Source organism: Hylaeus anthracinus, unplaced genomic scaffold (genome assembly GCF_026225885.1).
Source record: "Hylaeus anthracinus isolate JK02 unplaced genomic scaffold, UHH_iyHylAnth1.0_haploid 2, whole genome shotgun sequence".
Lineage (NCBI taxonomy): Eukaryota > Metazoa > Arthropoda > Insecta > Hymenoptera > Colletidae > Hylaeus > Hylaeus anthracinus.
In genome coordinates, this window is record NW_026534838.1 from 6,425,631 (window position 1) to 6,451,663 (window position 26,033).

General features: G+C 41.3%; 1 protein-coding gene across 1 annotated transcript in view; it reads left to right on the forward strand.

Annotated features, from left to right (window-relative positions):
* Positions 1 to 26,033, forward strand: part of LOC128892998 (forkhead box protein P2-like) — a 371,825-nt gene that overhangs the window by 245,921 nt on the left and 99,871 nt on the right. The window lies entirely within an intron of this gene.

Genomic DNA, 26,033 nt, shown 5'->3' on the forward strand with positions numbered 1-26,033 from the left:
CTAAACCTTGTGATCTAAATAATAATTACAACGATGTATTTTATTTGCCCTTTTCTAACAAAAATTCCTTTTTCTTTTTTCTCTTAATCAAGAAAGTCTTGAAATAAATCGAACACAATATTTATTCCTAAGCCTCGTGGTCCATACGACAATTATAACGATGTATTTTGTTCGACATAAAATTCTTCCTTTTCCTTTTTCCTCTAAATCAAGAAAATCTCCAAAAAATATTCCTTCTACCCAGTCAAATTTTATTTACCCCAGTCGTGAATCGTTGATAATCGTCGAATGCTCGAGCCACGCGGCTATTTATTTCGGGAACGTCAGTCAGGTTTGCGAATTTAGTCAGCGGCAGCGCGGGAGGGGGCGGTGATCGAAATTCCCGCGTCAAGATAGAAGTCCGGAGTTCAAGTTCGCCGCAACATCGCGACGTCTCGCATAGTCCTCGGAGCCTTGGTTTTATCTACATTATTAACCGGTTGAAACCTCACGGCTGTGTACTTAAATCCAATCTAGAAATCCCACCCTTCTTAGTCTCCCACCTTTGCTACCCTCGAGGGGCGAAGGTCGACGGAGACTGGCAAGGGCGATTACCCTCCATTATTCACACGCTCGATTCGTGCCCGCTGAGTGATACCTGAGGAAATCTTGTCGAATATCCTCACGAATTCCAACGATAAGCAACAACCGCCCTCCACTTTTTCCACGACCCTTGCGTGGCGGTTGACTTCGCCAAGTGGCTTCTAATTCCTTCACAGTCGCGTTCGTGAAGCTCTCGACGGGGTACCGAAGTTGTCTCGTTGTTATTTATACATTCTAAACCGTACTGGTACTAAGCTTAGATTGACTTCGAAAATAAGATCTCTAATTTTAGATTTGAAATCCAAGGATTGAAAATCCAATCCATTTGAGTTCTAAAGAAATTAAACCTACTGTGACTGAGAGTCACCTCTCGAGTGCAAAGGGTTAAACTTAGAAATATTAAACCGAGGAATATTAAATTAACAATTTAGACGACTAAACCCTTCCTTTACGATGATTTTGGAGTCCTAGAAATAAAGTATCATATTCCTTCTTCAAAAAGTACCAGATCACAGCTTAGAAACCTGTTTATGACCTAATATCGCTACGAACAGTTCGAGATTCAAAGACTGTCGCTTCCAAGTCGCTCTTCGTGTGCAAAGAGTCAATGGAAATTTAGAATGAAATATATTGAAAATAATACGCATCTTTTCACACATAAACTTTCCTCCCGAAAAATTCCTAATTATAAACTTCTCGAACCTACCAACTTCACTAATCCCAACCTGTCAAATTCCAATTATAAATTTCCCAATTTTACATACAAACTCAACAATTCCCCCATTCTGACAATCTCACCTTTACCGTTCGAAATATTCATCTTTCCTCGTACGGAGTTTCGGCGAGCCATTACGACGGACACTTAAAGAGACTTTGAACATGAAATCGTCGGTAGTACGACGTCGATTCTTGGAGTTTTTACGATCCGCTCGAAGACAGTTGACAAAACTACGGAGCCTCGCTGGCCACCTGAAATAACTCGCGGAGAATGGCGGCTAAACATTTCGTGTCGCTTCGTGTAAACATCATCGGATACCGCTAAATCTCGCCCCGTTCCCCTCGTCCCCCCAAATCTCAAACAGACGGGGATTTTACGCGAAGTACACCTGAAACAACTGTCTTTCCGTGTCGTACGATTTTTAAACACCGTTCTGCTACTGCGTTGTTTCGTTTACGTCTCTGTGTAAGAGACATTGTGTTGGAAACAATGTTATCTAGGTGACAAGTGATAATTGAAACTAGTTTTCAGTTGAGCAGATGGATGGATGAATCAATTAATTATTAATCTTTCGTGAATAACTTGATTGCAGAAAATTATGCTAAAACATAAATGATTTATTTATAAGTACAATTGACATCAGACTTTTCAAATCACAATTGGAGTAGACAAGTAATAATTGAAGCTAGTTTCTTTGAGTAGTTGGATGGATGGATCAATTAAATTATTGATCCTTCGTGAACAACTTGATTGTAGAAAATTATGCTAAAACATAAATGATTTATTTATAAGTACAATTGACGTCAGACTTTTCAAATCACAATCGAAGATGAACACAATAAAATGTATTTTTTCGAATATATAATTTCATCATTCTATTCCAAAAGAGCCTTGCAGAAAATCACTTATACGTACTCCCTCAAAAGTAAAATAAAGAAGGAAGGGTATTTCGCAAATTAAAAAAAGGAAATCGCAGAATGTTCAGGGGTGAAAGATAGGATCGATTGGAAGGGTTGCGACTCGCGTGCGGTAAAAATTGTTGGGCGCAAAATTCCGAGTTAAGATGAATTCTAATCTGTAGATATGGCGGTGTGTCAAAGGGGGGTTCGTAAGAGACCGTAAAAAGTTTGCGAATAGATAAGAGTATGCTGTTAATAGAACGATGTATATTTAAACACGCGTTTGATTGGCCGACGGTGGGGAGAACATATTCGAAATAAATACATATCGCCAACGTACAACAGAATATTTTCACATCTGTTCGTTTTTATCTTGACGACCACACACGAGAGCCTCGGTTACCTTATCAGGCTTTATCACTGGTGCTTCGGCCAGTGGCGTGGCAATAGCAAAATCTCGCCTCTTCTCGATTCGATTTCGCTAGCTCGAGTCTCGATAATCCGGGCTACCACTTAAACCGTGATCCGCTTGATCCCATGATCCGAGGAAGACTCTGTTGATGTTTACAATGAATGGAACACACTCTAACGATAATGTCGGCCGGATGCTGTGTCGTTTTATTACGAGCATGTAGTAGGATTGCATAATAAAAGAAAATTACAATTGAAACGGAAATGGGAAGGTGAAATTGCTCCAGTAAAAATTATTGTATCATATTATCCCTTTGATAGCATCGTTGCGTAACGTTTTAATTGCTCTTCCTAACGAGCTATCACGAAATTGCGTCACTTTAATTTTTTGTTTACTTTGTACTGCTATCTACTCTTTATACAAAATAGACTATCGCGTACATGTTTTCTTATACGCTCGATAAACATCTACGTACGTAATTGGGTTACTATCGAGGCAATAATAAATTCAGTAGAAGATACATTAGGACAATCATACTTTAGATCTTGGTCTCTTAGGAAAATAAATAATTCTTTATGTGATGTAACAAAGATTGTGTCATAATTAAAATGAAGATTAGGGAATTACAGATGAAAGAGAAATAAATTGAATCATTATGTTCCTAAATTAGTTATTGATATACGTATCGGGGTTTCATGTTTTTTTGTAACACTACTTTATTCGTTTTTATTATGGCACATTCCTTATCACATTTATCTGTAGAATTGTTGTCTACTTTCCTGAAGAGGACCCATATCAGTGGGTGACAACCTATGACTCGTGGATCAGGCAGTGATCCGTGATGCTATAAAAACAAATCCATCCATTAAATACATAATAAGAGTCAATAAGTTGAATTAATAAACATTTCTTGCTGAGGTTTTCATATTTTTATGAATTTTAGAAAAGTGAATCTTGTAAATTTATTCATTTTATTCATTATTGTTGTGTGTCTTTAACAGGACGTGATTGGAATTAGAGTATTTATAATATACTTTAAAAAATTTAAACAGAAGCTACACAAAGCCTTGCTTTCCTACAAGAAAATTATCAAATTGAATTAATAAACATTTCTTGCTGGGGTTTTCATATTTTTATGAATTTTAGAAAAGTAAATCTCCTAAATTTACACTTTTTATTCATTAACAGAAAGTGATTCGAATTAGACAATTTATAATACACTTTACAGAAATCCTTTCCTATAAGAAAATAATTCCACCACAAAGTAAATACCAAATGCAAGTATGTAAAAGTGTCATGGAACACGAAAGCGTCAGCGTGCATTCACGCAGCATTATTTTCTTCTCCCGTGCTTTCCCGTTCGTCGACGTCTGAATTTGGAATCCGTCGAAAATCTTCCCTCGGCGCGGATTAGAAGAAAGGAGCCTCGGACCGAGGGTTTCCATCGGGGCCCCAGACAGTGAAACTTAATTAAAAGCACGCGCGATGATTATTTGCGGAGCCGGCGTTCGGCGTTTATTTTGGAAATTGCGTCCCCCGCAAGCGGTTTCTCGCGAGCCCCGAAATCCTTCCAGCGGGAAGAGACGCGCGGGAACCGAAAGTCTGGACACGAGGAGGGAACGGAGCACGACGAAGACACCCGTCGACCCAAATAACAATAACTAAGAGGGAAAACAATTTTCCCCGACTGGGGAAGGAGGTGGACCCACCGAATGCCATTTATCGCCGCGACAGAGAATAATAACCGTTCTGGTCGATCGTCGAGTGGCTTTCGTCCGAGCTCCTTCGACTTTTCCTTGATTACTTTATTTCCTTATATTTTTTTTTTTTTTTATGGAAGATATACAGTCAATTCCATATATATGCATACCCTCTGTCTGCAATTAAATTAATTGGTAGATTTGATGCTAAGTAAATTTTCTATAATACAAATTTCTTTGGAAACATCAAACCTGTCATTTAATTTAGACAAATTTCTTTATAAATACAGGACTGACTGTGGGTCAGTGTTTGAACCATTTTGTTGAAAGTGTTCACGTTCAGATCTGGCGTCCACACTTGAGGACACAAAATTTAAAAATTGTCGACATATGAAGAAATATGAAGAAAGACCAGTTCTCCTCGAAAACTACACTATTAGGATTCTTCTTTTATTTTTGTCCATGTTAATTTTTAAATGAATCAATTAGGTTATTAAATGAACGAGTAATTTAGTAGATTACTAAATAATATAGAATGTCTGGTCGTAGCAGATGCAAATGAATCTTCATTAGGATATTTTTTTGATATTGTAATTGATATTGTATTAGGTGTAGACATTGACGCTTCAACCTGTAACAACTGTTGAAAAACAGAATCAAACACGTCGTATGAAAAAGAAGACGCAAGGAATTTCACACTCGATTATGGCACGCAAGATCTACTGTACTCTTAACTTCCATAATGTACAACTACAATTTAAACAAAAAGAGAAACAAGTAGAGAAAGAGAGCTATCGGATAAACATGCTATTCGCGGTTCCGGCGTCCTATTTAAATCAAAACAGAGTACCCCCGGTCGCTTTGTACGCTAAACGGAGCGTTCACCAAGAAATTAAAGGCAAAATAAGGGCGACGCGACGCGGAGGGGCGTATTTAACGAATTAGAGAACCGGAGGGGTTGGAAGCTCCCGGTTGAAAAAGGAAAAAAGGAGAAAGGAAAAAAAATGTGCACACGATGGGAAGAGTTTGTGGATTGTCGAGGAATCCGGTTGAAGGGAAATGAGAGGAGAGGGATGAAGAAAGAGTGCTTTTCGTGCGGAGCTAGGGACAGAAATAATGTGAAAGAGGGAGAGAACGAGAGACACACGTCGCGGGAAGAGCGAACGAGAGCGGGGGGGTGAAGCGTTGGCTAGAATAAACACATAGATGTTTTCTTTGTTCCTCTAAACTAAACAACCAACGAGGAATCTAAACAGAGGCCAGAACTCAAATTGAATTTGGTCGCCGCCTCCGTCTCTACCTTCAGCTGTTCTACGGACGAAAGGTATCCATCCTCCACCCCTTCTCATGCACACCCTTCTGCGTTACCACCCCGCCCTGCCCCTGGCAGCCTCTCACCATTGTACACTTAACGCCGCCAGGATGGTACCTAATATTTACCACGGTTCTCTTATACGGGGTGACCGATCTCGCACACGCGTGCATTAAACGATACACTACTTTCATGCCTCTGAATGATACCTTATTTTTACAGCGAATCGTTCATCGAGAACGTTTCATCAACCGTTTTGGTTTGCTTGGATGATGAATTTTTTTATTAGTTTTTGTAAAGCCTTAAGGCCAGGTTACACCAATAAAACGTGTGTTTTTAAATAAATTTTGTTTATAGTAAAAAAAATATTTCAGAATCAGACTCTTTACAGCTGAAAGTACATATATTAAACTGTTTGAAAAAAAAATTTTGGCACTTAAATTTAAGATGTAATATGTACATCGTTTTTTTACAATTCCTTTTACAATATAAAATACACAAATAATACATGGCGTTAATCTTTATTATTCAGGAAAGTTACTACAAATATAAAAAGTGATGACTATATCAAGTCCTTTGACACTTAAATTTAAGATGTAAGATGTACATTGTTCTTTACATTTCCTTTTACAATATAAAATACAAAAGTAACGAATGGTGTCAATCTTTATTATTCAGGAAAGTTATTATGAATATAAAAAGTTGTGACTATACCAAGTCCTTTGGCACTTAAATTTAAGATGTAAGATGTACATTGTTTTTTACAATTCCTTTTACAATATAGAATACAAAAATAATACAGGAAATTCAGGAAAGATATTATGAATAAAAAAAGTTACAACTATACCACCTGCTTTGGCACATAAATTTAAGATTTTTCAAAAAATAGATTTAATCGATTCGCCCAGTAAACGGCTCATATCGACGAGTTTCTCAAGAAACAAAATCCAACAGACCCTTCCGGAAAATTTATTACACGATTCACATCCTAGATTCCTCACAGGACTCGTCATCGATTCCAGATCTAATTATTATTTCACATCTTCGATTAATTATCACCCATCGATCGATCGCGAAAATGAACGTTTACGAATTCCGCGGGATTCGATCGACGAATTTTCGAGCGTAACCGCGATCCCATTTCCCGCCAGCGGGAAGCCATTCGCTCGTTAAACAAGCTTCTTCCGCAATACGGTGCAGGTTGCTCATACCGTTATTTAACAACGCCGCGTTATAGGACGTTGCGAGTGGCGATCACGCGTTCGCCGGAGAAGCGTTCCGCGATACACGCGAAATGATACGCACGGTAAATACACGAGGGCCACGCTGCTCGACGGGCAAGAAAATATAACAACGAAGCGAAAGTCTATTAGGATTTTCATTTCCTGAATAAATAAAACTCGTCGAATCGTTTAATACGCTGGAGAGGAGTTCGCACGTGCATACGATAATCCGGGCTTCTCCCGCTGGAGAATACCGATCGCGTATTTTCCCGCGTATCCGCCAAGTTTCCGAGCGTTGCGCGAGCGTGTGAATATGTGTGTGCTTGATCGCTTGGGAGAGTGTGTGTTCGCCGAGAACGATACCAGACGAACGTTCTCGCGAATTTACATGGCGGTCAACGTTCATCGTGAACTCGATAGTTAAGAGTTACACTTGCGTGGAGGGTATAGGAAATCGAGGGTTTATATTTTTTATTGGCGAAGTAATTTTTACGAATATTTCGCGATGCGAAGGATGTTGAAATTGGAAATATTGTGAACGTTATGAATTTATTAGGATCGATAGGATTGATCCATTCTATTGAGGAAAGTATAGGAAATCGTATTTCTTTATTTCTTTTTGTAGTTTTGCTCTCTATAAACATTTTGTGTTTGGAAGTAAGTTAAAGTTACACTCTATTATGGAAAGCTTAGAAAATTGTATCTTCTTTGTTATTTATTTTTGGGGTATTGCTCTCTATAAATATTTTCAATAGAATTCTTCTACATTCTATTATGGAAAACATAGAAAATTGTATTTCTTTATTTCTTTATTTTTCTAGTTTTCCTCTCTATAAACATTTTGTGTTTAGAAGAAAGTTATTTACACTCTGTTTTGAAAACCTTAGAAAATTGCATCTCGTTTATTACTGTGATATTCCTTTCTATCAATGGTTTGTGTTCAGAAGAAAGTTAATGTTTAAAAAATTGGCTAGTTGAAGATTATTAAAAATATCTACTGTAAATAGAAATCTCCATATGAAACTGTAGCGCGGTGCATCAAAGCACGCGGTGTTCGACAAACAAACGACGCTGGTTTCATTCCGACAATCGAATGCTTCTTGGTCTGTACACAAGGGGTGATTCGTGGCATTATTCGACGAACCCACGCTTGAACGTCGAGTTCACGATGAACGTTCCCCACTATGCATACTCGTGAACGTTCACACTCAAACTATTTGTATTTATACTTCTACAAGATGGCTACATCAAATCATTAATGTTATAGGTAATCAGTCTCATAAATATTCGTACTCTTTATATCCATCGAAGATGTTTGTCTGAATTAAATGATAGGTTTGATGTTTCTCAATGAAATTCTCATTATAGGTACACACAAGTGTAAAATTTATTTATGTATATACATTTATAATGGAATATTTGTTTGGGAACGTAAAACTTGTCATTTAATTCAAATTTCTCCAACAGATATAAAATTATAAAGGGTACGAGTATTTATGGAACTCTCATTATAAGTACGTACAAGTGTAAAGTTTATTTATGTACATATTTATAATAAGAGTGACTCTTAAAGTTTTCTATTGAATCGTTCTAACAGGACCTGTGATATAAATAAATAAATTGTAACTTTCACATTTGAAAAATTTGTGTAACTTAATTCAGTGGGAATATTCTAACTGATAACAAGAAGCAACAAGAATATAACAACAAATCGATTTACCAACCCAAAGAAAAAGAACAATACCCCTTTAAAACTTTGCCCGCCGAGCTCGTGAAAAACGCTGAAACTCGTGAAAATTTCCACAGAATAACAAATTTGTCTCGAGACTATTAAAAATTAGATAATTGCACATGTCCTAGTATTTAATTTTTGTCCTGTTGCTAATTTCTTGGCGACCATCGCGTTCATTTGCCACCCGCGATAAAATAGTTTAGAAAGCTCGGTTCCTTGCAACAGCTACTAATCGGTGATGTAATCCTGACGTAACCCCGATAATTCGATCGATCTCGTTACCGATCAGGCCAGCGTCGAACAACAGGGCGGAACCTGAGGGGTGAGCGTAGTATCGCGTTACATTTGATGTACACGGGATTTCACGGTAAACGGTGGAATCGAAGGCGGATCGTCGGTTTGAAGGACAGCCCTGGACGCGAGGGCATCAAGTCGGTAGGAAAAAGAGAGGGGGTGGAAATTAAAAAGAATCCCTCTCTCCGTGCTGTGCAGGGCAACGTGTGCAGGTCCTTCTCCATCCCTTGGCCGGAATAAATGCGTACATCCCTCCCATCCTCCCTTGTAATAATCCCTTCCGGTTAATCTGCTCCAATGTAGCCTCCAGCGAAGAGTCGGTGTCCGATGAACAGAGAACGCCCGCGCTCTTCTATCAAGCTCTGCACGTCGACGAAAGCACCGGTTTTCTACGCGGCTGGTACACACTTCACCGTTTCGGGGCTCTGCGCGACCGACAGCCCCCTTGTTCTTTCGCGAAAAACGAATAAATAAATATATATATATATACATATGCGTCGGCGAACTCTGGGATTCGGGGTTGGCGACTGGTGCATAGCCGAACAAGGGAGACGTAACGTTTTCAACCGAGTGGAACGTCGACGGGCCGTGGAGGGGTTGAAAAAGAACGACAAGTAGCCCTTGATACCTTCGCGCGAGCCGAGGCGCTGTTGTAAATTATAACTTGGTTTGCGTTACGCGTTCGCCCGCGTTTATTGGGTACGAAGAAGCCGAGGGGGGATTGGATATTTTTGTGTGGGAGTTTTTCGGGAACCCTGTTTGAAGTCTTTGGGATTGGTCAACCAGGGGATGATTTGTACCATTGGATATTTTTGTGTGGGAGTTTTAAGAGTAGTGTTTCGAGAACCCTGTTTGGGTTTTTTAAGATTGGTCAACCAGGGGATGACTTGTGTCGAGTTTGACTTTTGGAGAACTGGAGACACTGGAGAATTTCAATTGGATAAGACTCGTTTATGCCACGAATGTTTCTGCAAGTGTTATTTATAATTTGGCGGGATATCAATCTTCGATATTTATTTTGTTTCTTACTTGCACTCGGATGGTGGGACCTATGAGGAGTTTTCAACAAAAGCTATAGGAATTTATAATCAAGTCTAATGATACTTACAAAAGAGAGGTTTCCAAAGGTGGACTATTTAATCGAATGCGATTCATGTTCACAGATTTTGTAAGGAGATGGCCACAGAGTGCAAGAGGTCAATCATTTTTTGTAAAACAAAAACACGTTCACATCAAAATTTCAGAGTAAAGTTTGTGATGTTAATAACATCATGGTATACAATGTCACAATTCTCGTTAATAACACCATGGTTAACAGTAGTAGATCTGGAATATACATCTGATAATCAATAAAATATAGATTGAAAGTCATTAGATATTCACATCAAATTGTCAATGTACATCAAACTATAATTGATTATATACAATGTCACGATTCTAACATCAAGGCTTAAAATCGAAGATCCATAGCCTGTGAAAGACTTGTAAAATACAAATGGAATCGTATCAAACTACCACCTCATATCAAACTATAATTTACATCACCCTAAACTACCCCATCACAGCTTGATCTAAACCAGCAGACCTGCATCATAAGTAAATTCCTATACGGACCTATGACGTGGGCATCCAAAACCAGGTCATCCAAATCCAAAACAGAAAACCCTACCCAAATAAGGAAAAAGACCCAAAATTCCGCATCCATGATAAAAAAAAAAACATACGTCCATCAGACGGGGTGAGGTCGACCCGGCTCCGAAAATGGCGCGCCTCCGCGGGTCGTTCGTTTCCCTTATATCCTTGATAGTCGCTCGTAAACCGAATTAACAGTACGACAACGTGACCGTAGTTAGTGTGCACTCACACCGTCGCGAAATTTGTAAACTCACACCCAGCCGCCGACGAACGGACACTCGGTGCTTGCACCGGGCTCGACCGCGCGCGCCGGAGGAACCTGCAAATTCGACACGTACACGCGTCCGCGCACGTACACACGTCCGTCAGAGAGCGTGAGCAATAAGAGGAACCAGCAGAGGATATCACAGAAGCGGGGTAGCAGCTCGTGAGGAATGGGCAGAGGGTGAAGAGGAGGAGGAGGAGGAGGAGGTGGAGGTGGAGGAGGAGGAGGGAGGTTCGGAGGAGGGTTTGGGGTGGAAAATGCATATCCAGGGGATGAAGAGGCGGCCTCTCAGAGCTTGGCGTGGTACAACGGCTACCCAGCCACCCCCTTTTCCATTCCTCGACCACCGCCACCACCCCCCTCGGTGCGAAACCCCGTACCTCTCGCGAAACGTACATCCACTTCCACCTCCCTTTACACCCTCCTCCACCTCCCCCTCCCTCCGTTCGGTCCCGGTTTCTCTTATTTCAACCGGGTGCAGTCGCTTACAGCGCTTCCAAATTCACGTAATAAAGCCAGCGAGAGAAGCGGAGGCGCCCACGCTAAGCACATTTACACGGATAGATGAAAATATCAGGCACGAAGGATCGGCAAAGGTTCGCTGGAGGGTTTGCGAAGGTGGTAGGTAGAAAACGGGGACGGGGCTACTTAACATTCTTTGCCCGGAGACCCCGTCGACCAGCCAGAGGGATCGCGTTACACCGAAAAACCGAGCCACGGTTGCGCGACGTTTGTTTATAGATACCGGAAAGTACAGTTCTGGTTTTTTTTCTTCTTTTCAATTTTTTCCACCGTTGAGAAAGGGGAAGAGAGGCACTGGTGGGAAAACGAGGGGCTCCCACGGTTACAATTTCGAGCCTAACCGTACGCACGAGTCTATATTTGCGCTCGCATAGGCGAAGCCAGAAGGGCAGGATACTTGTCGTCCCTTTTGCCGTGATTTTCCACCCCCCAACTTGGCCACTTCAGCACCACCCGGTTTTTCGTCGGGTTTCGGGAGTAGATCACTCTTTTTCGAGGAACGAAGCGCTAATTTCGAATGTTCTTCGCGAACGAACGAGGGTTCTCCAGCCACGAGTGCCCGCTACAACCGGAAACGGAGGAATGGTTCGAATTTGTCGTCGCGACGAGGGGTGGGGTATTTCGAGGATCGTTTCGGTCTTTGCGGTTTTGTTTCTTTCTGTCGAGTAGTTTAGAATTTTCGAGGCTTTATGGAACGCTGTTTAAAATATCAAAAGAGAATAATAGAGTGTCGAGTTGATGAGCAAATTGATGAGTTCAAGTTCAGTTGTCAATAAATTTTGGTTATCTGATTTTAATACATTCGAAGTATGTTTCATAATTATTAGATAGAAAAATGAATACGTAACAGAAAGACGATTAAAAGTAGTACGATAAGTTGAAGAGCAGTCACCAATAAATTTTGGTCATTTTCTTTCAATAGATTAAAAGTGTACTTGGTAATTATTACATGCAAAGATTAATACGTGACAGAAAGAAGATTAAAAGTAGTATAATTTTTCTTAGCAACTAAATCGTAGAATAGAGTACCAAAGTCTCTCTAATCCAGGATGTTTTATAAACCCTCCATTAAATATTCTAGAATAAAGTGGAATAGGCCTGCACTACCCAGACACGCTCCAGAAATGGAAGCTCGACGATTCGGCTGTTTATTGAATACTAATAGCCGGATCGGTGGCGAACGCGATTTCATAAATTATGATAAAACGGCGCGCTGCAACGTTTTCATTTCGCACGGGCCCTCGTAACCAGAGCCACGTTCGTGTTTTGCGAAACACGATTAAGTAAACGACGGGCTTATCTGCCGTAATAAAGTGGCCACGATAATTTTTTAGTTATCGCGTCGCTGAAACGTGTGCTCCGTTTAACGCTAGCCAAGATAGCGTTGGCGCGAAATTGCCTGGCGTTTTTGTCATTAGCGCGAATAATTGACGGTCAACTATCCTATCTGCAAATTGCAATTTGTTCATTCGACAACGGAGACTAATCGTCGTCGCGGCGAACGACGCCAACCGAGGATCGTGGGTGTACACAGGAAAGAGCAACGAGATATCACACCTTTCCGATGTACCCGAGAACCGCACGTCCGATATCTGAGAACTCTGGAGGCAGAAGCCGTTTCTCGGAACCGTTTCTGCATTTAATAGTTAGGCATGCCCACACGACGTTCCTCCGTCTCCTACTTTCTTCATTGAAAACTACCTCCGCACCGCCATTCGACGTTCCCGCGTTCGCCGTATTCTTATTCAGCAATTATTCCTTATTATTATTCAAGTTGTCATTACTCAAACGATAATATCGAACAATGGAAACATTATCGACGTGTTCGGCTCTCGTAATCTAAATTGTGCATTCTTCTTTTTATTGTTTCCCTATTTCCGTTGGACGTTTGTGCAATTCTGTGAAGATACATGTTTCTGTCGCTTTTATGTATGTTTATGAAATTCACCGATTTAGAAAGTTCTTATATTATTGCTCTCTTATTAATATTACCTGACAGACACGAAGTGAAAAATTGATGGAAATCCTGTTTTCGAATAATTCATTTCTCTGCGATGGTCGAAAATCATTTTTCTTGAGTTCGTATGGTTCAATTATAATTATTTGGATACTACATATTAATTAAGATCCATCCATAGAGAATATCTTCGGAAAATTAACTCAAGCACCACTTTTTGTCCTCACCTCTGTTCCCAGAGTCGAATTTTGTGAAACGCTTCAAAGGAAAGAAATTGCGAGAACGCGGCGGAAGGTGCTCGTAATCGCGTGCGCCTTTTCTTCTCGTTACACGTTAACACATGTTGTTTATCGTACGTCACGTATCGTCGAGGCCAGTGTACATAAAGCGACGTCGCTTTGTAGGACTGTCAAGGCGGGGGGAGAGGCGTCGTTTTGCGCGCGTTGTCGATTCTTGCATCGCTACGACACCGCGCAAATCTGGAACGTTTGCTCGCTGTACGGTTTAAATTATTTTCGTGGACGATTATTTTCATGACGATTATTATGAAGGATGAAAATCGTGGTTACGTCACTGATTAACTCTGATCTACCACTTAACCCTTTATAGATCCCTGGTACTCATTGTTACCACTAAGGAAGGGGCAGGAATTTTGTATTTTTCAGTTTCTTAAGTATTTTTAAGCTCATACTTTTTTATTTATGGATTCAGTGTAATAACTAAAGTCACAGTTACGCATTCAAGAAAACCAAGCATCAGGTGTATCGATGAAAATTGTTTAAGTTGAAGGAAACATTTTTTGATAAAATAATTTCTGTCGTGAGGTATATGGAAGACTTTTGACGAAGACGCTTTAAATATGTATCCTTTGTGGATGTTTATAGTCGTTTATCGAAGCCAATTTCAATGAAAGGTGTGTAATTCTTAAAGTTTCAGTAATAATTTAAAATACTGTTTTACTTTCCTTTCTCAAAATTTATCACTGTATTCTTGAAATATCTACCCTTTAATGTAAATAGGTATTATACAGTGTGATTACATTATTTCGAACAAACATTTTTTAATAAAACTAATTTGTAACCTAATCCCGATAATTAGTAAGCAATTCCATTTACGATTCTAGAGATTTTTGTTTCCGGGAAATCCCCACAGTGTTATCCGTGGTCTGTTTAACTACAGGGCCGTATCTCTCTGCAATTGGACCTTAAATACGTTTTACTTCCGGCCGAACGACTCCTGTGAAAAGGTTCAAACGATTTATCATCCGTGAATCGTGCCGCGGTCAGACGCTTCTTCCGCAGACCAGCGAAACTTTCCGCAGCCACGGCTCATCTTGTCTCGTTCCTTCTCCCATCTCCTTCCACCTTCCGGCCTTAAATATCCAACATTTCATTTCATTCTTTGCCGGGATCCGTCGCTGAGAATTCACGCTCGAAAGTCCGCGGAGGCTACCTATAAGGATTTACGGAAAATCCAGGGGAAGACGGGCAGGGAAAAAGGGAGACGATGCGTCTGACAATTCACTCCGAAGAAAACAAAGCAAACGTGATCCGCGAACGTCCCTCGCAATTGTCCTCACCTTCCGGTTTCGATGAAACTCTCTGCATTTTTGTTAGTTGCTCCTGAGAAAGGTCTTGAGAATTAATTCCGAGTAAATCGATGCACGTTTCAATTTTTACACGGTGTTTATGTGTATTCTAACGAGTGGAACGATTATTTTTTAGTACATATATGTGTGGATATTATATTTCCAATTTATGGGAAATTTGAATGTACAAGAAATTACAAAATGCAAACAATGTGCATGTTATAATATTTGCAGAAGAAAATAAATTTCTATTTAGATTGAATTTTTTTAGGCACGTTCGCGAAGATTTTATTTTGTATAAAAATCCGCACGGTCTATTTATTACATAGCCATTTTTGAGAGTCCTATCTGAGTTTTAAAAATGAAGATCTAAATACTGTATTTGTTTGATTTACTTACAATAAAATTGTCGAAATAGGGATTATTGAAGGGTGAAATTTTTTCTATTGGAAGAAATATAATTGCTTCATTTTTTGATGAGGAAGTACAGTCACATCATTCTGAATCTATAGATATGATTTAAATAACACTCTATGGATTTGGATAACTTTCAAGTCACATCCTAGTACACTCAATCCCATAAAACTTCATACTCACTATTTTTATTGAAGGAAACAGTCTAAATTAAATGATAGGTTTCTCAAATATAATGAATAATTTACATATAATGAGTACATATAATGAAACATATATTTGAAAACATCGATCCTATTACTTTTTATTTTCTCTCCATAATATCCCAGAAATTGAATTACATTAGTACAATAAAAAACAATAATTCAGATCATACAGGTTTAATCTCGAGTGACTCTCGACAAATAATAATCTTTTCTTTATCTTTCGTCCAACGCTCGCAATTTCTCCACGACGAAATACTCGAAGCGCAGGCCATTTCGCGAGAAACGAATCGCCAGTCGCGCCTAGAAATCACAATTTTAGTCTCGAGACAGGAAAAATATCGCCGAACTAAGAAAAGGGGTGTGGACGAGGCGGATGGGTGGGTAGGAAGGGGGTGGTTCTGAAAAGCGCGGAGTGCAACCAACTGTTAGAGAAGAGGAACAAGAGTTTCTCGAGGAAAAGAAGGACGACGACGACAAAACTCGCGAAAACAGGGTGTCGGAGGACCATTCTAATATAAATGTCCCCGCTCCCGAAAGCCGGAGCGGAGACGTTCGCTAATTAAAAAACTTGAAAAATTAATACACATTTCTCTCGGGCGGCTCTCGGGGGTTGTGTTACTCCTCGCTTAATCCTCGGTATCTGATCGGCCATCTGTTTCCAGCCATCTCGAACCTGGCACTGCTGCCAGTTTCCATCCTTCCCCTCCCTCTCCGTCCCTCTGATTCAACGTCCTCTTATTACTTCGCTTGTACACGTCGTGTTTCCTCGATGCTGCTTGTAATTAGAAGACGTTTACGATAAACTTTCTAATTAACACGGAGCCCTTCGTCGCGCCAATAAATCACCGACGATAACCGAACGAAGACGGAGAGGGAGCTTTTAAAACACCTGGAACGCGTCAAGCAGAGGGCGCAGAGGGTTTGTCGTCCGATCACGATTCCAGAGCTATCGCGTCCGCGACAAAGGGACAACGACAAAGACCGGAAAAGCAAAGGCTGCGAAGATATCCCTCGATAAACGGCCCCGAGGAGGGCTTCGACGTCGAAGGGGTTGACGCGACTCGATAGGGAGAAACAACGGCGGGGAGACGGGTCATCGGGGAGGGCGAAAAGAGCCAGCCGAACTCCTCTGTCGGCGGCCTATCGTTATCAACAATTCAATAGTGTTTAACTTATTTATGCGCCGTTAAATGCCTGGACTAATTAGATGGCGGCATAAAGATCCGCAGCCTCGGCGGGCCCTCTTCCAAGTGGTTTCAGCGCAGCGCCTCGTGGGGTGTAACGTGCAGCCGACGAGGGGGAAACGAAGGCTGCGGGAGGTTAGAGGAGGCCTCCATAACCAGCCGGGGACAGACAATGGCAAAGAATGAGCCAGGAGTCTCTCTGAATAGGCCTCAAGACACTGAACGCTATAATGCGAAAGACTCCATTGTGACGCGGGCAGTTAAGTGCCCCAGTCTGGTCTCCGAAACGAAGTGGGCTACGTCTCTCTGTTCACCTTCCAGCCTTTCCTATCTCCCGGACCACCCCCGCACGGCTCTTTCGTCGCATCGTCACCTCCGCGTCAATTTCTGCGACTCGCGGGCCTAGGATCGTTCGAGTTGTTAGGAGGACCTGCTCGTGCCATTCGACGATCTATTAGCGCGAGCTTCGTTTTTTTTTTTTGGAGGGATGAATTCATTGGTACTCGGGGCATTCTGTGATTTTTTAGAAGGGAAATTCAGTGGGTGCATTGAGGCTTGGATGAGGGAGGTGGAGGGTGATGATTGACGCTTGGAAGGGTGGGAGGTGTTGAGGTATTTTTGGGAAAGGTGACTTTGGATGTTGAATATTGGGAAATATTAGCTACAGTCAGTGTAATAAGTATTCGTACAGGAACCATTTATTTGAAATTGGTTGCTGTACGAATACTTCTTACACTGACTGTATACCTGTATGAAGAGCCTGAGTCTAAATATGGCGGGCCCGAAGGAAAGAGTATTAACCCTTCCAGACTTGAATTATATTTCTTTCTCGTACTAATCTAATTTTATTTTTAGGATTAACTTGGATTAAAATTGTTAGGTCCACCGGAAAGTTCTGTCCGTTCCGGTTACAGCAAATTTTTAACAAGTACGTGAATATTCATTGAAAACGATATACGAATTGCAATCATGCTGACAGGATGTCATAAATAATGACAAGAGTTATATTGTTTAATATAATTTTTTCAAGGTATGGGGAATTTATTATTTTGTATCATTTTAAAAACGGACAGAACTTGCATGAGACGTGATAGTATGGAAAAAATTTAAAAGAAATCCTATTGTAGTGTAATTTTCGAGGAAAACTCGTCTTCCTTTATGCGCACAAATAAGGACATTCCCCTTAAACGATAGTGTTTCGGTAATTTTTAAATTTTGTGTCCTCAATTGTGGACGCCGGGTCTGAAAGGGTTAATAGTGAATTTTTTTGAAACTTACTGGAAGTCGAATAAAAAAAGATAGGAAACCCTTGTTATTCTAGAGAAAGGGTTTCACACCCCAGGAATTAAAAGGGTAAACACAATAATATTTTCGAAGAGAAATTACAAGTGTCGAATGAAAGATTATTATTTGTCGACTAAAAATCACTCGAGGTTATTCGATGAATAATACTGAATTTTTGTGAAACTTGCTGGAAGTCGAATAAAAAAAAAAATACGAAACCCTTGATATTCTAGAAAAAGGGTTTCTCAATCCAGGAACCAACGGGGTAAATACAATAATATTTTAGAAAATAACTCTTAGGTACTCTTAAATCTACCCTTGCTTTCGCATCTAACACAGATCCGCAACACTTTTCCTACTTTCCCCCATTTCCTTCCCCACGACTTTCTCACGGTTCGATGCTGTGGTGTTCACGAAAAAATTCCGCGAAAGAAACAGACGTATCTCGGGATACATTTCGTGCGAATAAATCGCCGTGGCGACTTAAGGGACTTTATATTCCCCAGCAAGTGGCAAGCGGAAGGAAGATAGCGAGGAATTCCGGTCGCAAGAATGAAGCCGCCTCGGATGGTTTACGAAGGGAAAGAAGAAGGTCGCGTTTGAACCGAATGGAGATTTGCTAGGGTTTCGGTGGAGGTAGAGGAGAAGTAGAGGGGGTTGGATCGACTCGGTCGTATTTATTGCTTCGTACTTCTGATTTTCATTGGACTGATGCTTCCTGCCCCCCCTCCGTGGCCGACTACCGTCGATCGGAGACCTCACCCTCTCGAACACCGCCGTCATCTCGACTGTTCGCCCCCGTATCGCGGAGGCGCACTCCCGACAAACAATGGGTCCCATATAATTGCTTTTATAGCTCACTGAACGCTAAATATTCCATACTTTTCCTTCTGCTCGACGGGCACGTCGCCCGTTCTCGATCATCGGCGAACCGATTGTGTAAATAGAGACGCGGCCTCGTTTAGGGGGTGGCTCCGTTTTAAGACAGGATCGGGAGCGGGCATTGTCGGCCGCGACTCTGCTGGAAGAGCAATTGGTATTAGATTGGAGACGTTTCGTATTAGAGTTCTCGTTCGCAGATGTACGAAAAAAAAAAAGACTAAATTAACAAGTGGAAACTGACGACCCTAAACCATCCCATTAGAAAATGGGCCAACAGTGTGAGAGGATTGAAGGATGGATATAGATTGACACGAATCTCTAATGAAAATAACTTTATTCGGAACGACCGACTCGTGCAAAATCGACTGACTACTCGTCAACGGTCTTCGACGACGCTCTATGAAACAATTAAACAAATGGTCGAATGTAATGGAATAATGGTCAAAAAACGCCGACCGGCGAATTCTTCAGGAGGCGCTAAATTCTTCAAAAGAATTCACGAAAAATTTAAATTAACACGTGGAGATCGACAACCTTATCCGAAAAACCCCCTTAAAAAATGTGCCGGAAGAAGCCACGAAAATTTACTGAAACAATTGAGAAATAAAAGATGGAAGACCCATCCAGGCAATGCTCGATTCCAGACACCTGTAGGGTCGTTCCGTTGTCCCTGTTCGCTCGGGCCAACTGCTAATCATCCCCCTGAAGAATTACGGAGTGCAAGCTGTTCCAACGGTGGAAAGAAATTCCAGCGACCACGAAAAAGGACGATCCGTTGCTGTCCACGTTCGACGAGCTCACCTCCGACGGCCGCGGGGATGAATCCTGTTTCAACCCCCGGTCCCAGGGCGATTCGAGTCGATTTCGACAACCCTGAAGCGCCGACGATCCCGTCGCGGAGCAGCGCGAGTGGTCTTTTTATCTATCGTAGCTCGAACGCCTCGGCGATCACTCCAGTCTCTCTCCTCCGTTCATCCCCCTTCTCGAGGTCGCCCTTCCAGTCGCTGGACGAGCCTCACACCTACCCCGATACATGCCGGCCGGCTTAAACGCGGCCACTCGCAACGTCACCGGACGACCAGGACGGATTGGCCGCCGCTCCGGGAGCTGTAATTTTCGCAACCCCGACGAAATCAGGGGCTGCTTCTTTCACGGCCCGGGGAATCGAACTTTATTGCTAAATACCATCCGATCAGCAAAACCACTCCCTTCCCTGGACACCGTTTTCCGTCTGACTTTCCGTCGAGAGCGCTTCCTGACGGCCCACACCCCCGCGAGGGACGAACGCGTCCTGGCTTTTTCGGGGACGGGGGTAGTTAAGGGCTACTTGCCGGCGGGGAACCGTGTTTCCGTGTCCTGGAGAAAATTGAGAGGTTTCAAGGGGTTCTTCAGAGGGAAAATTCGGTTTTGCTAAGATTTTTGGGACTAATTTGGGGGTGATTTATTTTTTAGGTGAAGTTTATTTGGAGTTGAGAGATGTACTGATGTACGGAGGTGGAGATTAATATAATTATGTATATATAATATATAATTGGATTTTGCTAAGATTTTTGGACTGATTTGGGGGTAGGTTTATTTTTTAGAGGTTTGTTTGGGGGTTGGGATCTATTCTAATATACGGAGCTGAAGCTTAATATAACTACATATATATAATTGAGTTTTGCTGAAATTTTTGGGATTAATTTGGGGGTAGGTTTAATTTTTAGATGAAGTTTGTTTAGGTGTTACAGGTGTAGTGATATACGGAGGTGAAGTATATCAAATATACCTATTCGATGAGATTGTAGGATTCTTTTATTTGTATCAGTCTGTTAAAGAAACTTTATTAAATTAAATGATAGATTTGATGTTAAAAATGAATTGTCTGTGATAAATATGTACATAATCCAATTTTACATGAGTATGTATCTACAATGATAAATATATTCGAAAACATCGAACCTGTCATTTAATTTAGACAAAGTTCTTTGACAACAGAGGGTACGAATATTTCTATTATACATAAGAAAATTATTGTCTTTAAAACATCACATTGTTGATCGATAAATTGCACCTTTCGGCATTGATTTTCGGTTCATCGGAGGGCAAGAGAAAGAAACGAGCGAGTTAGCAATTCGTCCTCTCTATCGGTTCGAGGCTTGATCCATACGGAAACACATGCCCTCCCTTTCCACTGTAAGAGGGCCCTCTACCCTTCCAGACAGTCTAGCTCGCGCAGCAAACCAGGGTAATGGTTTCTCGATTAAGCCATGTTCACAATGGGATTAAAAACGACCGGTAGACCGCTGCTGACCATGCCTTTCGTAGTTCGAACTATCCCTTCGTGCGAGAGCGACAAGCGTTTGTTTAATCTCCGCTGTACACTGTACTACGTGTTCGTCCGATCTCTTCCGCCTCAGCAACTCTTTGAGAATTCAAACAGCTCGTACTTTTTAACGCTACGCGACCATTTTCTGCGTGATCATTATAATCGTACTGGAATAATATTATTCGAATGGCGAAAGTGCTTGTGGGGGAGGGGGGGGGGGGGTAAAATTAAATGTGTGGGATTTAAGAAACTATTTTTGTTGATGTCTTTTAGTTAGAAGAATCGGAGCAAAAGACGTAGAGTAATTCAATAACTGTCAACCTTAATAAGTGAAACCTTATGTAATAAAAATTCATGTTTCTTATTGGAAAATTTAATTATATGCAGTCAATCCTATAAATATTCGTACCATCTGTGTCTATTGAAGAAGTTTGTCTACATTAGATAATAGTTTTGATATTACCAAATAAATTTTTCATTAGAAATATGTATATATATTTGTAAAAACATACACTTGGAAACGTCAACTTTACCATTTAGTATAAACAAATTTCTTAAATAGACATAGATGGTACGAATATTTACTGGACTGACTGTAAGTATTTCAATCATAGGGTAGTTTTCATCCCTTGAACTCGAACACAAGACACATCTAATATTTTCCAATGCTCCCCCTCGTGTTGTACCAAGTCGAAATTGGACCGATACAATGGATCGAACGATCCTAATAAAAATAGTTACATTTCACCCCCGAAGAAATTAACGCTCCTCGTCGAAATCTCGAGTCCGGAGCTTGTATCGCCCCCGCGACGCTAGGTTATCTCCCAACCCTTTCTTCGCGTATCCGTCTTCCCCATTTCACCGGAAACCCCAAAGGGGCTAGCTCTCCGGCATCGTGGAAGGACGCGAGAGCCGATCATGGTCCGGCTCGGAAATCAGAAATCTCGTCGCGCTTTTCTAATTAACGTCACCTTCTCGCCAGAAAGTGAAGAGGGTCCCCAGCAAAGGCGAGACCACCCTCGGGTCCTCGACGCCCCCGCCCCACGGTACGACGGTTCTCTTTCGTCCATCATCGCCTCCACCGCCTGGCGATCGCTCACCCCTTTTCTTTCCTTTTTTCTCTCTCTCTCTCTCGCTCTTTTTCTTTTTTTTTTTTTAAATTTCTTCGCCACCTCTCCATCCCTGCGGCTGCCAGCAGACGGCGTTCGCGGGGATGAAGATTAATTCGTTCCGTCTTAATCGTATCAAACTTTGAGAGCCGAGTCAAGCTCGACCGGCTGAGCCCGGCTCAACCTAACGTCGTCCACCCCGTTCCTCGCTACCCTCTCGAGCTGCATCCCCCGGAAACTCGGTCCTCGGCGCCTCCAGAAGTCGCGCGAGGCCACCCTCTCGACTCCCTTAACTTTTTACTTTCAGTCGCCTGACCCCACCACGCCCACTTTTTCACTCACCCCTTTCGCCGACGCTTCCGCCGCTTTCCGAACCCCTTCCAGCTTACTCGGAGTGTCGCTTTTCGTCCGTCACGGTTCCCTCCACCTTTTTCTTTTTTTTTTTTTTTTATTCCGCGAGCGGACGCGTCCTCGTTCCGCGTTTCGGCTCCTTTGCCGGGATAATCGTATTTAATAACGTCTCCGGGTATTTTTGTCCCGTGGAAAGTTCCCCGGGCGTGAAGCCGAGGCGCGAGGTCCTGCGCAAGGACGAGGAAGTGACAACCCTTTTTATTTAGGGCGCAACTTTCGAGCTTGTAGGCTTGAATAAATCCAATATTGCGCCACGGGGTTCCTCGCGGCGGCGTGCTCACGGAGCCGGAAAAACTCGTTCGAGCGACACGGTTTCAGTGCAGTTTTCCACGCGACTCGCTGGAGATTTATATTGACGAAAGAGAACCGCCACGTTAAGCGGTCTGGGCTGATCGGAGACGAGAAAGAAATAGGCTTTTCCTTTTCCATATTTTCCGACAGTTAAGTCTTTTAGAATCTTCCAGGAGGCGTTGCAGAATTTTCTGGGATGAATATTCATAGTGCGGGTTTATTGTTTAGGTTGGTCGTTGAGATTTTTATACATATGTCTTTGAGTGAATAGGTAACAATCAATAAATGGTACAATTTTATTTGACCAATATCATAATAAATGCTTCACTAGATAAATTTCAAGTTTGATGAATAATAATCAGTTGCTAGGGTTCTTTCAGGAATTTCATTCATGTGTTTGCATCTTTAAGGTGCATGACTCTCTTCAATGGAGGAAAAATAATTATTCAATTTTATAAATATATACAAGCGTAAAGTTTATCTATTGACATACTTATAATGAAACAGTTATTTGGAGACGTCAAAGCTATTATTTAATTTAGACAAACTTCTTGAATAAACATAGAGGGTACGAATATTTATGGGATTGATCGTAATGATCAAAAGCTCACGTCTTGAGATATGTCATCACTGTTTTACAAAAAAAAACTTCGTCAAGCATCAAGGGAGAATAAAAACTTAAAAATCAAAGTATTTCCGATATATAAATATGCAATTCAGGAAATCGTCATGCATCTTTGCGTCCTCCCCCTCTTTCTCGAATAACGTCGCGACGCTTAACCCTATAAACAAAAACGCCTCGCCTCTTCCGACCTTCCAAATCCGCGTGACCCCTCCGTAAGCAGACACAGACTGCATCATTTCTCGTTTCCTTTCCCGCACGAATCGCTAAGTATGTTCCTACCGGTGTTGCGCGCGAAATAAAAGGTAATCCCGTTTTAAATAGTCTGTAAATTCGCGCGAAGTGTACCGGCCGCGTTAATTCCCAGTAAAGAGGATTCAGGGGTCAGAGGAATCGCGGGAAAATTCAACGAGAATTCGCGTAGACTTCTTACCGTGAAATCCAGTTGCTACCTGCTTTATTCCTCAAGGGGGGTTGGAAGAGGGAGGGAAATGTGCAAGCAGCTCCTAATTCTACAGATGTGCGATCTCCCCCTCCCACCCACATTCGTTCTTTTTCTCCACTTTTCATTCCCTCCTCTTTTATTTTTCATCTCTTCTCTCTCTCTCTTTTTTTTTTTTTTTAAATTTTAACTCCCACAGCGCGCCCCGTTCACCGCTCGCGAATATTCTCCGCCGAAAACGAATTAATTCCGACTCTTTGTGCGAGTTTCTTTGAAAAAAAATCCAAGCACGCCCCCGCGTGTAAATAATACCCGCGCGGGGGCGGCCCATATTGTATTCAATATTTTCTCTCTCGCCGCCGAACGCGTACTCGCGCGTCCACCGGGCGGATACGGGGCGGCTTCGCGCGGGCCGATGTACAGGAAAACTCCACCGTTAGCGCATTATTATACGTTTGTTAATGTGTAACGCCCGTGAGTGTATCAAATGAGGCAGAATTTTTTCGCGTGCACCCGCGGAATTATATCCGACCGTACACAATACCGAGCTGTAACGTCGCGAATGCTTTCATAACGATCCTAATTATTTAGTTTTTACTATATGCGCGGCCAGTTTCCGCGTGTATGGTGAGCACCGTACCACGTCGGTTCTATTCACTAACTTTCCCGATGGCAGCCCTTTGAAGCGAAAAGACAGACCGCGCGAGCCGGCCCCTGCTACCGGAATAATTCAATTTATTTGTCTGCGCGCTGTTTTTGAAATACCGGATGCCGACTCTTAGGGGGCAGAGGAGCAGTCAAATATGTTGCGTAGGCTGGCTTCCGAGCGAGTTTTGCTTGGAGCTTGAAGGCCACCGGGGGAGGAGAAGAAGGGATGAAGGGTGGTTTGGAGACGGGTTTGATCACTTTTGTTCTTAACTGTTGAGGAATGAAAAATTCTTTTCTGTTGTTTCATAGTGTCGATGTCAATCTGTTAAAGCTAACTGTATTTATTATTTATTGGACGTGAATAATTCATGAATGTGAACTTAATTATTTGGATTATTATGGAGTGAAAAGACTAATTGTTGTGGGTGCTTTTCACTGAAAAACTAAGAGAATTAATGTAAGTGTTTGATCACTTTTGGTCATTTGATAATATAGGTGTCAATTTCTTGAAGCTAAATGTATTTGTTATTCATTTAACGTGAATAATTCATGAATGTGAACTTGATTATTTAGATTATTATGGAGTGAAAAGACTAATTGTTGTGGGTGCTTTTCACTGAAAAACTAAGAGAATTAATTTAAACGTCACAGAAAATGAATTTGAGTGAAATAATTGAACTTTGATGAAGTTTCAAAACTAAATACCACAATAAATGTTTCATTAGGCAGTTTTCAGTAGTCCGTAAACAAAATTTAATCACAGTAGAAATTTTCAAGTTTTCAGGTTGTTAATAGATTATAAACAGCTGGATTTGAACCGTGCCAACGAAGGGCTTACTTATAATCATTTAGAAGGCTACATTCGTCGTATCATAATTGTACTTATATTATAATTACATAATTACTGAGAGTAAAATAGAATCGAAATTTCTCCGATGATGAATAAGAACCTGTTGCCAGCGAGGTGATCAAGTCGTCGACGGATTCTGTCTCGCTTGGCCTACAATCTGAAAACGGTTGACGTGTCCTCGTATGAAACTCTTGCATTATTAAGAAACTTGTCTCTCTTTCTGTAATCACTCTACAATTATGTATTTTTATTGAGGAGAGTAATTATTAGTTCGTGATTTCATTTCACAAGTTCATTGATCACTGCATATTACAAATTATAGAGACCGAAAGCTAATGGAAATATCTTCGACTTGGAAAAGTTTTTCAATGAAAAATCGAAGGATTATGTTTCTTAGAAAATGATAGAAATTATTTTGTCGATTTGAGATTTCTTTAACACATAAATCTTGATAAAATTTCGATTACTTTTCCCCTAATATAATTTCACCTCACAATTTCAATGCACCATTTACAGATTCATTCTGTTTCTTAATTTTACAGT